General features: G+C 48.6%; 1 long non-coding RNA gene across 1 annotated transcript in view; it reads left to right on the top strand.

The window, feature by feature from the left end:
* Positions 1–17510, top strand: part of LOC114676409 (uncharacterized) — a 122616-nt gene extending 105106 nt beyond the window's left edge. The window contains exons 4-5 of the long non-coding RNA XR_003727445.2: positions 3842–3919; positions 17108–17510. This is a non-coding gene — a long non-coding RNA (uncharacterized LOC114676409). The remainder of the gene's footprint in view (positions 1–3841; positions 3920–17107) is intronic.

Here is a 17510-nt window from a genome sequence, read left to right as displayed (position 1 = left end):
GTCACCGGAAGGACATGTGGCCTTGTGTGAGCCAGTTCTCTTCAGCCAGAGAAATTCCCCAAAGGCTGCCCCCTGCCCAGCCGGCCGCGGGACGAGCACCTCATTCCAGAGGAGGGGCTGACACAGGGCCTAGGGGAAATCCTCAGGTGTGACCCTGGCGTTCCGCGATTCTGCCTGCCCTGGTTCTCTGTGTAAGTCATGGCTTGATTAGGGCTCAGCGCGAAGGCCTCACGGGGGCATTTTCGGGGCAGCAGTTTAAGGATTCTCTCCTGGGGAGTGCAGTGAGTCTCCTATGTGGAAAGAAGTCTTTCTGCCCCATGATGAGGAAGCTCTGGGACCATTTCCCCCAAAACGGCAGCAGCGCTCTCTCCATGGGTTCTCCAGGCGGAAGGAGGACTTCGTTCACATGCTGCGAAGTGTGCAGACAGAGAGGGATAGTGCTGGCCTCACGGCAGGACAGCTCGGCAGGGAGGCTGGGTTCCAGGGAAGAGGCCAGAAGGAAGCCAAGCCGAGGTTGTGATCAGGGAGAGGGGATCGCTGGTCCAGGGTGAGGGCAGTGGCAGGTGGGGCGTGTGGAAAGGGGAGAGAGAGAAAGAATGTGGCGCCATAAGACTCACATCCTCCTCAAATGTGTGGAGAGCAGGCATCGAGGTGAGATGCCAGTAACAGGTGCCACTGACTGGCCTAGGCAAGACGTAGGCCTGAGGGACACCGTGACATCAGGAGTCAATGAACTGCTTACATAAGGAATCCAGAACAAAACAATTCATGAAAGAACCTCTCTGAAGGGACGGGGAAATGGGGTTAGCTGAGTAACTCTGGACATGAATGGAGCCTCTGAGAGGAAAGTGGAAGGACTGTACACAGCCCTGTGCTCTGGCCAGTGAAACCGCTTCTCCAGGTCAGCGCTGCTCACACCACAGTGCATGCATCCTGGAGCTGAGTGATTGATTAAGGAAACGAGTGGCAGCCAGTGGGAGCAAGCTTCTCCCTGCTGCAGTGAGAGTCACAGATAAGCAAGGGGCAGAGCCCAGGATGACCTGTGTGGTGACGGATTCGAGCTGGAGGCGTCAGTGGGAACCCATGTTTCAGCTTACCACAGGTGCAGACGGTCACATGCAGAAATGTCCCCAGAGCCGTTTATTAATCGGCGCACATGTGTGTTTCTGTGCCTTATTAGTTGAGAGGGCCTAGAAGAAACGGCACTCCCTAGCAAGGAGCACTGCACATCCTGACCTTGGTGTCTAACACCGTTCCCCAAATAAAAGGAGATGGGCTCCTTAGGGAAGTGGCTGGTTCTGGGGCTGGGCAGATAATGTGCGAGATGATCCTGGTGCCTCTTGTAGTGCCAGAATGTCAGGAAGTGCTCAGAAAACAAAACTCCAGTGATAAGGGTGCCCAGGAGCCAACGGAGAGAGTGCCCAATGGCCAAGGCAGGAGCAATTTGAGCAACATGGTAAATAACACAGTATGGGACTATAACCCTGAGGCCGTCTGTCCTGCTAAAATGGAACACCACAGACTGGGCAGTTCATCAAGAACAGAAATGCATTTCTCCCAGGTTGGAAGGCGAAGGCCAAAGCACCAGCATTTGGTCTGGTGAGGGCTTCATGCTGTGCCCTCACACTACAGAAGGCAGAGGGGCAAGCCTGCCACCACCTCCTCCATCAAGCCTGTTTATGGGGGCACTGATCCCCTCCCAGCAGGAGCCTTCCTGGCCTAATCACCTCGTAAAGGCCTCACCTCTGAATACTGGACATTGGCAACACCTGGATTTTGGAGGCTCATATTTAAACCATAGCAAACCCAAAGTGTAAAATACACATCCCTGAGACCTGGGGCCCAAGCTCCAGGCAGCCCTTTTGCCCAGGCCTGGCTGCAGGCAACAGCTCCAGCTAGAAACTCAGGGAGGTTTCACTCCCACTACTGAATGAGTGTGACCCCAGCACTGGGTAGCACAGATGGCCCGTGCACAATATGGCAACACCACCGCCCCTACAAAGAGCCCCTACTAAGTTCACAGTGTCCTCGGAGCAGGAAGTCTTAGTTTGCTTGGGCTACCGTAGCAAAATCAGAGATGGGAGTGTAAACAACAGAACCTTATTTCCTCATGGCTCTTGAGGCTGGAAGTCCAAAAGCAAGGTGCTGCAGGGTTGGTTTCTCCTGTAGCCTCTCTCCCTGGTTTGTAGATGCCACCTTCTCCTTGTGTCCTCACATGGTCTTCCATCTGTGCATGTCTGTGTCCTAATCCCCTTTTTTTAGAAGTCTTAATGGATTAGGGCTCACCCCAATGACCTCATTTTACCCTAATCATCTCTGCAAGACCCTGTCTCCAAATACAGTCCTTTTCTTGGGCATTGGAGTTTAGGACTTCAACTCATGAATTTTGGGGGACAAATGTAGCCCATAATAGGGGGCTTCCACACACTCTCAAGCCCCACTGTGGGTTAGTCCCTGAATGATCTCCACCCTGCTCTCTCTTACCTGCTCAGCTTCCCACTCATCCATTGCCACTGCAGCCTATCCTGGAGGCTGATTTCTGCCAGGGACATCCACGTCCTTCATCAGCATCCTCAGGGTGAGGGCGGTGTGGGGTCCCAGGTTGAGGCTGGGGAGGGTCTCCCTGAAACCCCAACTCTCCCTATACCACTGGGCCCCTTCAGCTCATCTGCCCAACATCTTCCAAGGTCCTTTCAAGACATGTTGGCCACTTCCAGCCATCACAGCTGCTCTGGAATCTCATCCTCATCCAGAGATAGGCAAAAAGAAACTCCCCAAACTCCAGAAGCTAGAGCCCAGGCTAAGAATTTTTGGGCCGAGAAGTCCCAGGGCACTCTCTCCTCCTCTATCCTCTTCCCAAATCAAGCTCCTACTCTCCTTCAGGAGGGAGGCAAAGCTTCTGCTGTCTGGAAGCGGGTAGAAGTTCAATCCTGGAAGGGGCTGGAGGTGTTCACCTCAGGTGAACCCTCTGCACATAGGGTCACGGCAGCCCTTCCAGGTTTCTATCATCTCCCATCAGTCAAACTGGAAGTAGAAATGGGGCTTGGGCTTGAGCTGGGACAGCCTGGGCTTCTCTGCCCTAGTCTAGGCACCTGGCTACAGAGTGAATTCCTCCCAGTTCCCCCAGCACCAGCTCACTCACAAGCTACCCCTCAGATGGAAAACACCCCCTCTACTCTGGCACTTTCCTTCCCAGGCTCAGGACTTACATCCTCCAACCTTCACTAACTTCTGGGGAGGTCAATCAGGTTCAAGGGCACTGGACAAGGCAAGAATGACACGACTGTATAGCTCCCCTCACTCCCCAAGCCGTCCTCTGCCCAGTGTTTGTCAAGCTTCCTTCCTGCTTCCTAAGAGATCGGGAGCGGGCCAGGAAGGGGCCCTGCCCCAGCCCTGCTGCTATCAGCTGGCTCAGAGGTGGGGAAGCCACTGGTCTGACCAGTTGGCTATCAATCGTAAATCACTAGGTTGAGCTTCCTTGTTGGATTCACATTTATGCACACTCTGCTCCAGCCCTTCCTGGTAGGATGGGAAGTTACTCTCCAATCCTTGGCTGATTTGGCCGACCAGGCAGGTTGCAGTCCTATAGCCCCCTGAACACCCTTCTTGCAGAATCTGGCATCAGACTCCAGTGTGCAGCAGATGCTGTGGCTACCTGAGTCTTTTGGTTTTTCTTAGTCAGGGTCTTGCTTTGTCACCCATGCTGGAGTGCAGTGGTGCAAGGCTCACTGTAGCCTCAACCTCCCAGGCTCAAGGGATCCTCCCACATCAGGTTCCTGAGTAGTTGGGACTATAGGTGCACACCACCATGCCCAGTTAATTTTTTTGTATTTTTTTGTAGACATGGTGCTTCACTATGTTGCCCAAGCTGGTCTCAAACTCCTGGACTCAAGTGATCCTCCCACCTCGGCCTCCCAAAGCACTGGGACTACAGGCATGAGCCACCACACCCAGCCAGAACCTGAGTGTTCAATGTTTTCATAAATGGATTTCACTGGTAAGGTTCCTTCCCTTTTCTTATTTCTGGCTCTCCCTTAGCGGGCCTGCCTGGCACCCAGCAATGCGCTAAGTGCTTTTCCCATCTAACACAAGAATCCTCCTGCTTCATCCATTCAGGGCACCAAATACTGTATCATCTCTCTAATTAAAATTTAAATTACAGCATCTATGAGTTTTCCACGGCTGCTGCGACAAAGTACAACAGCCTGAGGGCTTCAACAACAGCCATTTGCTTTCTCACAGTTCTGGAGGCTGCAAGTCCTCAATCAAGGTGTGTGTGGACAGGCAGGTTCCCTCTAAGGCCCTAAGGGTCAGTCTGTCCTGGGCCCTCACCTAGCTTCTGCTGGTGGTTGGAGCCCTTCAGCATTACTGACCTCCCACTCACGTTCATGTGGCATTCTCCTTGTTCATGGCAGCTCCCAGCTCCCCTTTTGTGAGGATCCTCATCACATGGGATTCAGGGATGTTATGGGTTGAGTTCTGCCTCCCAAATTTCATACGTCTAAGTCCTAACCCCCAGAACCTCAGAATGGAACCGAATTTGGAATTAGGCCTTTAAACAGGCTATAAAGTGAAAATGAGGCCATCAAAGTAGCCCTTAATCCAACCTGACTGGGGTACTTATAAGAAGAGGGTGTTGGGACACACAAAGAGACTCCAGGGATGCAAGTGCACAGAGGAATGACCACGTGGGGACACAGCAAAGAGGCAGCCAGCTACACGGCAGGGAGAGACAGGCCGCAGGAGGATCCAAACAAGATGGCACAGGAGAATCCAACCCTGCTGAGGCATTGACCTCCAACTTCCAGCCTCTGGAACTGTGGGGAAATGAACCTCTGTTGTTTAAGCCACTCATATGGGGTGTTCTGTTACTTAGCCTCAGCTGACTCATACAAGGGCCCACCCTACTCCAGGATGACTCCAGGATGACCACATTTTAACTATTACATCTGCAGTGACCCTATCTTCAAATGAGGTCACATTTGGAGACACTGGTGATTTGGACTTCAACATATAAATTTTGGGGGACATGATTCAACTTGTAACCTAGTGTTTCTGGGCCCTGGCCCTGATATCCCCATCCCAAGCCATATCTGGGAATATTGACTCGCCCTGGACTTCCTGCAGAGGGTCATTTTTCACACTTGCCATCCTCAGTCCCTGGCATGGCTCAACCTCACCTTCCCTTGCTATCCCTCCTGGTTCCATATACAGTCCTGCCTTCTATGAGCTACTTATTGCCACTTATCAACTACCCGAAACTTAGGCTTAAAACAACCACCGTTTTCTTGGCTGTCACTCCCGCAGTCTGGCCATCTGGACTGGGCTCAGCCACAGTCCTTACGCTGGGGCACCTTGCGTGGCTAAAGTCATCTAGGGATGTCTTCAGCTGAGGCTTAAGCAGGAGTCAGCAAACTGCAAACCTACCTGCCATCGGTTTGTGTAAATAAAGTTTTATTGGCACACAGCCAGGTTCATACAGTCATGTGTTGCCAGTGGCTGCTTCATGCTGCAACAGCAGTTGATGAGGTGAGACAGAAACTGCATGTGGCCCCACAAAGCCTAAAATATCTATTATCTTGCTCTTTACACAAAAGCTTGCTGAGCCCTGGTCTCAGGCTATGTCACTCCCTCACTCGGTGGCCAGCGGTCACCCAGAGGGACTTATCCTCATGAGGCCTTCCTCATGGGGGCTGGGGGTGCTCTCGGGGTTTCAATACTTCACAAAATGTAAGTCTCAAATTCAAAGGGTGGGGAAATGGGTCCCCCTTTGACAGGAGAGTCACAGCACATCACCAAGGGCCACACATAGAGGGGGGTGAGGAGCCATTGCCACCTTCCTTGCAAATGTCACTCATGTGGTTTCCCTTGAATGGGCCAAGCACAGCTAAGTCAAGGCCATGATGCTTGACAGAGCCTGACTGACTGCTTGGGGAAGCAGAGAATCAGAACACAGAGCGAACTCCCTATGGCCAGTCATGTTCTTTGGGCTCAGAGCTCCCACGTAGGGACCCACTTGCATTCCCAGGTTCCTCCCATCCAACCAGTACCTCCTGCCTCCCCACACCTCTGTGCCCCAGGCTCTTGCTACTAGAATCGAGGACTACACTTCCCACAGTGACCCCAGCAGGGCCCAGAGCCACTCACCCCACAGCTGCACGCTGCACAGCTCAGCTCAACAAATGAACACTGGGCTCTACCTGGAGTGGAGTGGAGGCGAAGCCTAGGGAGGGCTAGACATGAAGGCCCTCCATGCCCCCACATTGTGGCAATCCCTTCTGTCTGTCTATTGCATCAGCCTCATTCTCTCTGATCACAGAAAACTCCACTATTTTGGCAAACACAGACAGACAGCCAGGACCCCAAGGCCATCTTTTTACGGCTTGCTTTCCTTGAGAAAGATACAGTCTTTGTATAGAGTTGGCTAGGACTGCCATAGCACTACACACTAGGGGCCGCAGGCGTCTCTTGTCTCACAGTTCTGGGGGAAGGAAGTCCAGGATGAAACTGTGGGCAGGGATGTCTGCTTCTGAGACAGTGCCTGTTCCAGGTCACCCTCCTGGCTCCTGCTGTTTGCTGCCAATCTTCGGCGTTCCTTAGCTTGTAGGCGTGTCACCCTGATCTCTGCCTTCATGACCACGTGGGGTTCCCCCGTGTGTGTGTCTGTGTCCACCCCTTTTTATAAGGATACCGGTCATATTGCATTAGAGAGACCCACCCTACTCCAGTGTGACCTCATCTTAAATAATTACATCTGTAACAACTCTATCTCCAAACAAGGTCGAATTCTGAAGTACTGGGAGTTAGGACTGTAACTCCCAGTACAGTTAGAGTTAGAACATATCTCTTCTTGGTGGGAGCACTTTTCAACAGTAACACCCTGTCTTGGAAGCTAAGTGGTAGGATGGGCCCAGCCAGTGCCACATGGTCCAATCGACTTTGCCCCAGATGGAGGAGGGGCGGGACCTAGGGCTCCATCTTGTCAACGTGGAGCAGGGAAGTTCCCAGACATTGGGATCCTGGGCTTCCTAAACAAGAGTGAAGAGGGAGTCAGGGGGGACAGGAGGAGAGCGGGAGGGGAGGGATGGAAGCCCAGGAGGTTCTGAGGGCCAGCACACACTGCTTAGGGCTCACAGCAGCCCTGCTGTCTCCGGCTGCATCTTACCAGAAAACTGAGGCTCAGAGAGACACATCTCGAGTGAGAGACTGGGCCAGGACTAGAACTCAGGCCTGCCTGACTCCAAATCACTTCATGAAGGAGGTGGGCTTTCTACCTATCCTTTGAAATTCCTCTCCTGCACCTCCCTGGACTATGCCACTTCTGAATAAAAAGCCGTCATTGTATGAGGCAAAGAAAATGCTACGGTTCTGGGAAGGAAAATATTCTAATGTGGAAAAGAGAGGCCAAGGCTTAGGACCCTCTGACAACTAGGTCATGGCTGATTCCGACATAAGAGAAGGAGGTTTTTAAGATTCTAGAACAGGGATTGGCAAGCCGTGCTCTAGAGCCAAATCCCATTGCTGTCTGTCTCTGTGCAAGCTGGGTACTGTATTTGCATTTTTAAAGAGTTGTAAGAGACAAGAATGCAAACAAAGAATTGTGGCAGAGACTATGTGTGGCCTGTAAAGCCTAAAACATTTACTATCTGGCCCTTCACAAGAAAAAGCCAGAGCAATATGGAAAGTGGGGCTGGGAGTCCATGGGCTGGAGTGGGGAAGGGAGTGCAAGGGCTGGAATGGGAAGGGAGTCCACAGGTCGGAGTGGGGAAGGGTCGTCCATGGGCTGATGTGGGGCTGGGAGTGCACGGACTGGAGTGGGGAAGGGAATCCACGGGCCGGAGTGGGGAAGGGAGTCCACAGGCCAGAGTGGGGAAGAGAGTGCACAGGTAGAGTGGGGCTGGGGGCAGCCCAGGGCCTGCCTGGCTCTTCCTCAGACCCCGTGGCTGCCACTGCCTGGGGCAGCAGGGGCTGAGTGCCCCCTCAGGAGGACCAGGGAGCCCTCAGGATGGCCTGAGAACACGTGCTCCTGGAAGCCACAGAAACATCCAGGAGATGGAGACATTTGCAAGCTAAGCAGGCCAGGTCACTTTGACCTTGAGGACAATGGAGGTGTATTTGACCAGAGGTGGAAGTCCCGGGAGCCCCCCTGTGAATCTTCTGGGTTCCATCCATTCTCCTTCTCTGGGTAGCAGCAAACCCATTAAATCAAACACTGCAAGTAGCTCCACAAGCCCCAAATATAAGGGAGGGTGAACAGGGCCTGCCTGTGCCCTGGGGGCTGGGCAGCATTGCTTCTACATCCCTCCGTCTATGCCTTGTGGTGTTCATGTCCCTCCAAAGATGTCTATACATTTCCCAAGAAGCAATAGGTAGCTAGTCAGACATGAGCAAGGCAGGAGAGGGCCTTACACCCCAGAATGTCAGGCCACCATCAGGTGATGATCAGGTGGTTGTTACACTGTCTTTCTAAAACAATAATTGGTTGCAGCCAGCACCAGGGAAAGGCAGTCTCCCAATAGATAGAAAGAACCTGAAACTGATGATCAGCAGCTTTGTGATAAGATCTCAGGAGTTGGGTGAATGGGCTCAAGCATACACACTAAGAGGCAAAATGGCAGAGTTGAGCTGCTTTATGACCTTCTAGGGAGATGTGACTGGAAAGGGAAGAATGCCTCAAGTGAGCATGCGCACAGTTTCAGTAAACACATTGCTCACTCCTGAGTGCGGGCAGGTCACTGTGCATGCAGACAGCCCACCCCAAGGGAAGAATCAGGGGAGAAGAGACACAACCCTCTGGAAGCCTGCCAATGTATAAATTTCAAGTCAATGGTCAAACCACATATTTGATCTCTCAAGTCACCCACTTGGCCCTCTTCCAAGTGTACTTGACCTCCTTTCATTCCTGCTCTAAAACTTTCTTAATAAACTCTCACTCCTGCTTGAAAACTTGCCTGGGTGTCTCTCACTCTGTCTTCTGTCCCTCGGTCAGATTCTTCCGAGGAGGCAAGAACTGGGGTTGCTGCAAACCCGTACAGATTTGCTGCCACTAACATATGTTCGTGACTCAGATACATTCTGCTGCTAACAATAATATCTTTCTGGTCACCTTGTTCTCTGAGCTCCTGATTCCAGGCTGGCTCTCTCTGTTCTATACGACACCAACTTGGACCCATGGGAAAACAGCTCCTCTCCCTGGACGCCTCCACCTAGCTGCTCTTGCCCTGCCCAGTCTCTTCTTGCACTTGGTCCTTTCCCCCCAACTCCTCCCATGTTTTCATGCTATGCAACTTTGTGACAACCTCACTCTGAGGACTCACCTCATACATACCTTTAATCTACATGAGTTGAACTATAGTAATTTCCAAAATATGAGGGAGGAAAATATGTATTAAATTGTGTGGGATAATTCTTCCCCTCACTCCCTTCCGTATGCGCAGGGATTAGCCTGGGGGTAGGAGATTAAAATTTGCTACTTCATTTCTTGACTCCTGTTATGGCAGCAGGAGTTTCTAGCTTCCTTTATGTTGATCCTAGTGTTGATGGGTAGGTATTTGTGATACAAAGTTAGCTGCCTCTGAATGCAAGTCAACTACTCATCTGACCTAAGGGGGAGAGCAATATATCTGTGACGGACGTGCAGAGGGATAAAACGTCAGTGTTGGCCGACATGTGGCATACTGTGCTCTAGGGATGATTTAAGAAAATCTTCAAAAGTAATTTTAGTTAACTGGGATTTCACCTTCTGAGCTGGTTTTAGAACTTAACTCTCTTTTAAGACATGGCTGTACTTACTTAATTTTTAATTTAGTAGGCTTTATTTTTTGAGCAGTTTTAGGTTCACAGCAAAATCAAGTAGAAAGTAGAGATTTCCCATCAGAGTGGTGCCTGTTTTAGCTGATGAACAGACACTGATATCATTATCACCTGGAGTCCACAGTTTAAACTAGGGTTCACTCCTAGTGGTGTACATTCTGTGGGTTTTGACAAATGTATCCACCTTTGTAGTATGACACAGAATAGCATCACTGCCCTAAAAATCCTGTGTTCTGCCTGTTCATCCCTCCCTCTCCCATAACCCCTGGAAACCACTGATCTGTTTCCTGTCTCCATAGTTTTGCTTTTTCCAGATTGTCACAGAATTGGAATCATCCAGTATGTAGTCTTTTCAGATTCACTTAGTAACAAGCATTTAAATTTCCTCCATGTCTTTTCATGCTTGCTGGCTCATTTCTTTTTAGTGCTGAATGATATTCCATCGTCTGGATGCACCACAGTTTATTCATTCACCTACTGAAGGACATGTTGGTTGCTTCCAAGTTTTGGCATCATGAGTAAAGGTGCTATCAATATCTGCATGCAGTCTTTTGTGTGGACATAAGTTTTCAATTCATTTGGGTAAATGCCAAGTAGCAAAATTGCTGGATCATATAAGAGTATGTTTAGTCTTGTAAGAAATTGACGAGTTGTCTTCCAAGGTGGCTGTGCCATTTGACCTTCCCACCAGCAATGACTGAGAGTTGCTCCACATCATTGCCAGCATTTGATATTGTCAGTGTTTTGGGTTTGGCTATTCTAACAGACTTGTGGTGGTAGCTCATTGCTATTTTCCCAGATGACATATGATGTTGAGGATCTTTTCATACACATATTTGCCATCTCTAAATCTTCTTTGGCAAAATGTTCAGGTCTTTTGACCATTTTTGAATCAAGGTGTTCATTTTCTTATTGTTGCATTTTAAGAGTTATTTCGTTGTGTTTTTAGTGATTTATCTGATCACAATTAAACCCTCACCTTTTACACTACAGGCATATCAAGACTTTTTTCCAAAGATATTTCTCTCCTTGGGAGCATTTCTTGTCCCAGCTTACAAGAGAATAATCTTTTCCCATGGTCTGCCAGAGGCATGATGAACAGTGAAGCCCACTGGCTTGGAGTAGAGTGCAGGGGAGGGGAAACTGGAGGAAGAGTAGGACTCCATATGAGAGGGAATGAGGAGCGACAGCAGACCAGGGACATGGATCAGGAGAAGCCTGGGGAGGCACAGAATGATCTGGCAGGCAAAGTGGTTCAAGATGAGTGGAGGTGGTGGGCAGGGAAGCTGGCCAGGCTGGAGCAGGGAAACAGTGTAGACTAGACCAGGCTTAAGCATACTACTAAATTGTTGGGCTTTATCCAAGGATTGCACCTTCCTAGAGGGGTCAAGGAGGTAATATAAATGGGTGAAGCAGGTAAAGTGTGAGGTGATAGGGAGTGCTGTGGACTCTGACAAACTGGAGGTCACGTGACCACTTTAGGGGGGCAGGACAGGGTGAACATATCTGCTATGATTGGTGCTGCCCTGCAGGAACAGGGCCGCAGTTTTTCAAAAGAAGCTGAACATGTGGATTTGTAAAATCTTCTGGTTTTAAATGCCAGGTCTGACTCTTTTAACACAACATGCCAGTCAAACAAAATGTAACCATGAAATGAAATTGACAGCAAGGCTGTCATATGCTTCTCATGTACATGTATGTGAATGCCAGTGCACCTGCACAAGCGCCTGTGCAAACTCATGCGTATCTGTATAAATGCACATGCAGTACAGCCCTGAAGACACACATACACACATACAGAGATGAGAGTGCTTTCCTGTGCACACATGTTTGAGTTCACCTGGCTACACATGCATACAAGTATTGCACATATAGATGCACACATGAGCACACTGGTATTGCACACACATGCGTGCAGCATTGTATGAGAACCCTCCAGCAGTAGCCTAAGGAGAGGTCCCCTGGAGTTCCCAAACTGCCCTGTGGATGCTGGGCCCCTCTCTCTCAGCAGTCTTGGGGGAAGCCAGAGCTACCCTCTGGGGCCACTTTGCTTGGCCTTTCCCAACTCCGCTGGAAGCAGAGTTCAGAGCAGGAGGATCACTAGTAAAATCTAGGATGCTGATCAAACTACACTTCAGGCTGCCTCTAGCCAGCTGCCTGATTTAGCAGGGGAAGGGTGGCCCTGAGCTTCCCTGGCTTCATCACACCCTCAGCTACAAGGTCAGGACCCTCTGGAATTCCTCCATTTGATCCTCAGTCCCGGAGAGGTGGCAGGAGGGCATGGTGAGCTTCATAGCGAGGAAGGTGAGGAAGCTGGGGCTGGGGGGGACTTGACCCACCCAGGTGACACAGACAGGAAGGGTATCAGCTGGTGGCCCAGGCTCTGTCGCTGTCTTCACATCTGGCTACACTTGCACAGGTGTAGCATGTGCACTACACATGTGATCTCCAGTTTGATGTCTTCAGCAGAGCGCTCTCAACCCTGGAGACGGCAGAACCGAGTCCCTCCACACCCATTCCCAGCAACGGGCCAGGGCCACAGAGGAAGAATCGCCCCGGACTCTCAGAATCCTAAAGCTTCAATGGGTAAGAGCCCTTGTCAAATATGCCATTGACAAATGAGGAAACTGAGGCCCCAGGGCCAGAGTCATGCTCTAGTTGCCACGCCTGCTGTGGGGAGGAGGTGGGGCTGAGCCCCTGCAAAGGCTGTGGCCTCCTGCTCTGGGCAGAGCTTTGCCCAGCACCACTGAGTGCCTGGTTCCATCAGCAGCAGTGCTACAAGAGGTATAGGGACCACACACGCATGCAGTCCCGAGCGCCAGCAGCCAGGTCGGTGGCCATTCACTGCCCCATGCCCCTCGTGACCTCTGTGAAGGTGGACAGAACCCTGGAAGCCGCCTGTGCATGGTGGGATGGTGGGGGTGCAGTGTCCGCTAGCGGACGTGTCCACAGTCCACAGTCGGGCCACGGACTTGGTGCCTTCCTTCTTTGACTGGACATCCTATTCCTGCAATTGCTGGGTGTCCCCGCTGGATGTCTGGGTGAGCAGTTGTGGGTTGCTGGACCCTGGGTGTGCCATGTGTGGGCTCCGAGGTGGCACTACTGCAGGCGGTCCTTGCACCTCGCCACAGCACCCAGGCAGGTTTTAACATAGTGTTTTATGGAAGTCAGATGCACACATGATGACAAATTCATCTACACCGAAGAGCAAATGCAGGCAAGTGACAGCCCCTCCGCCTCCAGGTTCGGGCAGCTGCTTGGAGCTGTTTTGATTTTCATCCTTGCATTCTGTCCATCACCGTAGCTGAAATGTGAAAGAACCTGTGTCCCTGGTCACCGATTTTAGACTGTATCTCTTGCTTCCCAGTTACAAAAGCTGAGGCTTCGGGGACTTGGCGTTCTTCCGTCTCCTGCCCACCTCTGTGTATGCGATTTACATGTTTGTTTTAATTCTTCTACCTGGATTAATTTCCTGCTGCAGCTGTAACAATGACCACAAACTTGGGAGCTTAAAACCACACCTAGTTATTTTCTTACAGTTCTGGAAATCAGAAGTCCCAGAATCAAGGTGCCATCAGTGGCGCTGGTTCCTCCTAGAGCATCTAAGGGAAACTCCATCTCCTGTGCTTCTCCAGCTTCCAGAGGCGACCTGCATTCCCCAGCTCCTTGTCCCCTCTTCCATCCTCAGAACCACAGCTCGGCATCCTCCAGTCTCTCTCTGACCTCTTCCTTGGTCCTTGTTCCTCCTACTGCCCCTTGCATAAGGACCCTCGTGATTACGCTGGATCCACCAGATAACCCAGGATCCTCTCCCCATCTCCAGACCCTTAACTTCATCACATCCAAGAAGGAAGTCCCTGCTTCCCTGTAAAGTAACACCTTCCCAGGTTCTGGGAATTCATATGTGGACAGCTTTGAGGAGCCACTCAATTGTGAAGGTCCATCACAGTACCTTCATAACTTCAAATCATAGGTTTAAACGTCTGTATCTTATCCCATCAATTTCAGTGTAGCTCTTGCCTGCCCATGCCAATTGCTTGACAAATATTTGTTCTGGGAGCTAGGTTTGCAGAACTGATCAAGCCAGGCAACGCCTTATTTTCCCAAAGCCTATATTCCAGTGGGGAAAGACAGGCAATACATAGGATAAATGAATAAATGATATTCTCAGCACAATTGCTTTTTGGAGGATAACTTGGCAAAATTTATGAAAATTTAAATTATGCCTGTTCTTTGACCCTGCAAGCCTACTGTTAAACATTCATATGTTTGTGTACACATATGATATGTGTACAAGTCTGTTCTTTATGGCATTATTTATAACAGCAAATGTTTGAGAACAAAAATATATTGAAGGAGAATTGGATAAACAAATTGTGGTGTCCAGAAACTAGAATGTATAGATTAATATGATGATACAGGTTGTAGGTGCTGGGTTTACAGCACTGTTTGTAAAACAGACAGAACCTGCCCTCATGGAGCACATCGGAGTACAGAAAGACAGATCGCATACCCTGAATGAATCTGTGCGTTAAGCTGTGCCTGGGAGGCAGGAAGGGCTGGGGAGAGAAGCAAAGCCGGGGAGAGAGCTGAGGAGTGCTGGCAGGTGTAACTTTTGTTTGGTTTTAATTGTTGTTATATTTACCTCAAAAAAGTTAAATTATTAGTTTAAATCAATTAATTATTAGAGTTTAATTTTAAATTATTTTAGTAATTTTAATTAAATCAATTAATATTAATTGAATAACTTGTAGTTGATTTAATTATAATTAATAAATAAATTTTTAATTTTCAAATTTTAGATTTACAAGCATTGCAGATAGTGCAGACCATTCCTGAATATCCCTCCCCAGCCTCCCCCATACATCCCATAGCCAGGGTGCATTCATCAAGACTAGGAAATGAAGATGGTGCAGGACTGCTGGCTTAATTCCAGGCTTGAATGAGCTTTCTCCAGTTTTCCCACAGAGGTCCCTTGCTGGTCCTAGGACATCGTTCAGGATTCTTCTCTGTGTTCTGTGGTCACATCGTGTGGTCTCCTCCACTCTGCAACAGCTCCTTAGTCTTTCTTTGTCTTTTGTGCCCTTGACACTTCTGGGATGGAATGGGGTTGGAGCTGAGTGAGAAGTGTAGCAGGCAGTGAGGTCTGGGCGGGAAGTGAGGAGCAGAGTCCTGTGGGACCTCATAGAGGTCTTTGCTTTTCCTCCGAGGGAAACAGGGAGCCCACAGGAAGCTCCTGAGCAGAGGCAGGAAGCGATCAGACCGACTTTAACTGGGCCCTTCCGGCTGCTGTACTTTGGGCAGCTGGAAGGGGTGAGGGCAGGCTGGGGTGTCTGTGGATGATTCTGCAGTAGTCCAGGCAAGAGATCATGGGCGCTGTGGGCCACAGTGGGTGAGGAGCAGGGTTGGACTCCAGGTGTATTTTCAGGACAAAGCAGAAGACACCTAGAATTTTGACCCGCCCTGCTGTTGAGGTCTGCGGTCTTCCCCCAGCCTCCCCATCTCCTGTGGCTCCTGCTGCTTGGGGCACTGTTGTCAAGGATGCTGACACCTGCATTCCAGACTTCACACACAGGATGATTTCAGAAACTGAAGCCTGCATGTCGTGTTTACATAATGTAAATTTTGTGCAGCCTTGACCATTTCATTGCCAAATGAAAGAGCTAGTTTCTGGGTACTGTAATGTATCTACTCGATTCTTCATTAGTAAATGTTTAGATTGTTCACAAATGTTTGCTGTCATAATGCTAAAAGAACAGACTTGTATATATACCTTTATATGTGGATTTTTAATATGATGGGTTTGCTAGGTCAAAGAAAGATTGCAGTTTTTTTCTGTAAGTTGTTGGGGTACAGGTGGTATTTGGTTACATGTGTAAGTTCTTTAGTGGTGATTTGTGATCCTGGTGCACCCATCATCCAAGCAGTATACCCTGCACCATATCTGTAATCTTTTATCCCTTGTCCCCCTCCCACTTTTCCCCCCAAGTCGCCAAAGTTCATCGTATCATTCTTATGCCTTTGTATCCTCATAGCTTAGCTCCCACATATCAGTGAGAAACATACGATGTTTGGTTTTCCATTCCTGAGTTAACTTCACTTAGAATAATAGTCTCCAATCTCATTTAGGTCACTGCAAATGCTGTTAATTCATTCCTTTTTATAGCTGAGAGAGAGATGTGTTTGTGTGTGTGTGTGTGTGTGTGTGTGTGTGTGTGTCTGTGTATGTATACCGCAGTTTCTTTATCCACTCGTTGATTGATGGGCTTTTGGGCTGGTTCTACAATTTGCAATTGTGAATTGTGCTGCTATAAACATGTGTGTGCAAGTATCTTTTTCAAATAATGACTTCTGTTCCTCTGGGTAGATACCTAGTAGTGGGATTACTGGATCAAATGGTAGTTCCACTTTTAGTTCTTTAAGGAATCTCCACGCTCTTTTCCATAGTGACTGTACTAGTTTACATTCCCACCAGCAGGGTAAAAGTGTTCCCTGTTCACCACATTCAAGTCAACATCTACTGTTTTTTGATATTTTTAATTATGGCCAAAAGAATGATTAAGTTTTCATGAAGTTTGCCAAATTATCCTCCAAAAATAATTGTACTACAATCAACAGTAAAGAGAGGAACTCTTTCCCCCACACTTGGATATAATCTTTTACATTTTTGCAATGTAGTCAGTCTCCACAGGATATATTGTTTTTTATTTCGTTTTTCTGCATATTTACAAAGTTAGATATCTTCTCATGTACCCACTTGCCATTTGCATGTCTTTTTCTGTAAGTTACTAGTTTATATCTATTGCCCATTTTTCTATTGGGATTTTTACATTTTACTCACTAATTTGTAGAAGAGTTTTGTGCATTCCAGATATATTTGGGTTGATGACTCATATATTTCTATCCATGTCTTGTATTTATCTTCTAATTTCACTCACAGGGCGTCTGTTCTTAAGCAGGAGTTTAAACGGTAGTATCAAGCATGTCTATCTTTTCCATAATGGCACCTGCATCTTGTTATTTCTTGTACCTTTCTAATTGTGTGTTTGTGGTTGGCTCTTTTACCCACTTGGAGTGGATTTTCTGTGTATGGTGTGAGGAGAAGCTCCGTCTTTCCTCTCTTATCATATAAGTAACCTTGTATTGATAACATATTAAATTGCCATATGTACTTGAGTTCTTTTCTAGAATCTGTATGTTGCCTCATGTCTTCTTTGCCTTTGTCTATTATAACACCACATTAAAAAAGTGTTTAACCTCAGCTGGGTGTGGTGGTGTGTGCCTGTAGTCCCAGCTACTCAGGAAGCTGAGGTGTGGGGAATCATTTGAGCCTGGGAGTTTGAAGCTGCAGTGAGCTATGATCGCACCTCTGCACTGTAGCCTGGGCAACAGAGCAAGACCCTGTCTCAAATAGAATTAATAAAATAAATTAAATAGTAAAATAAAACCAAACAATTTAAATCTCTATAGGATTTTTCAGTAATTTGTCAGGCAATCTCCCCACCTCTACCACCATCGTCTTGTCATATTGGGTTGCATCTTATACATTGTCTCCTCCAGATAAATTTTAGAATCCAGTTCCATTTGTTAAAATCCTCTTTGGATTTGTACTGGAATTGCAATGAACTATAGATCAATATGACAGAAACTGGAATCTTTACAATACTGAGTCTCCCCATACAGAAAAAAAAAAAAAT

This window comes from Macaca mulatta, chromosome 2, assembly GCF_049350105.2.
Source record: "Macaca mulatta isolate MMU2019108-1 chromosome 2, T2T-MMU8v2.0, whole genome shotgun sequence".
In the NCBI taxonomy this organism is placed as follows: domain Eukaryota; kingdom Metazoa; phylum Chordata; class Mammalia; order Primates; family Cercopithecidae; genus Macaca; species Macaca mulatta.
This window is presented reverse-complemented; position numbering and strand designations above follow the sequence as displayed.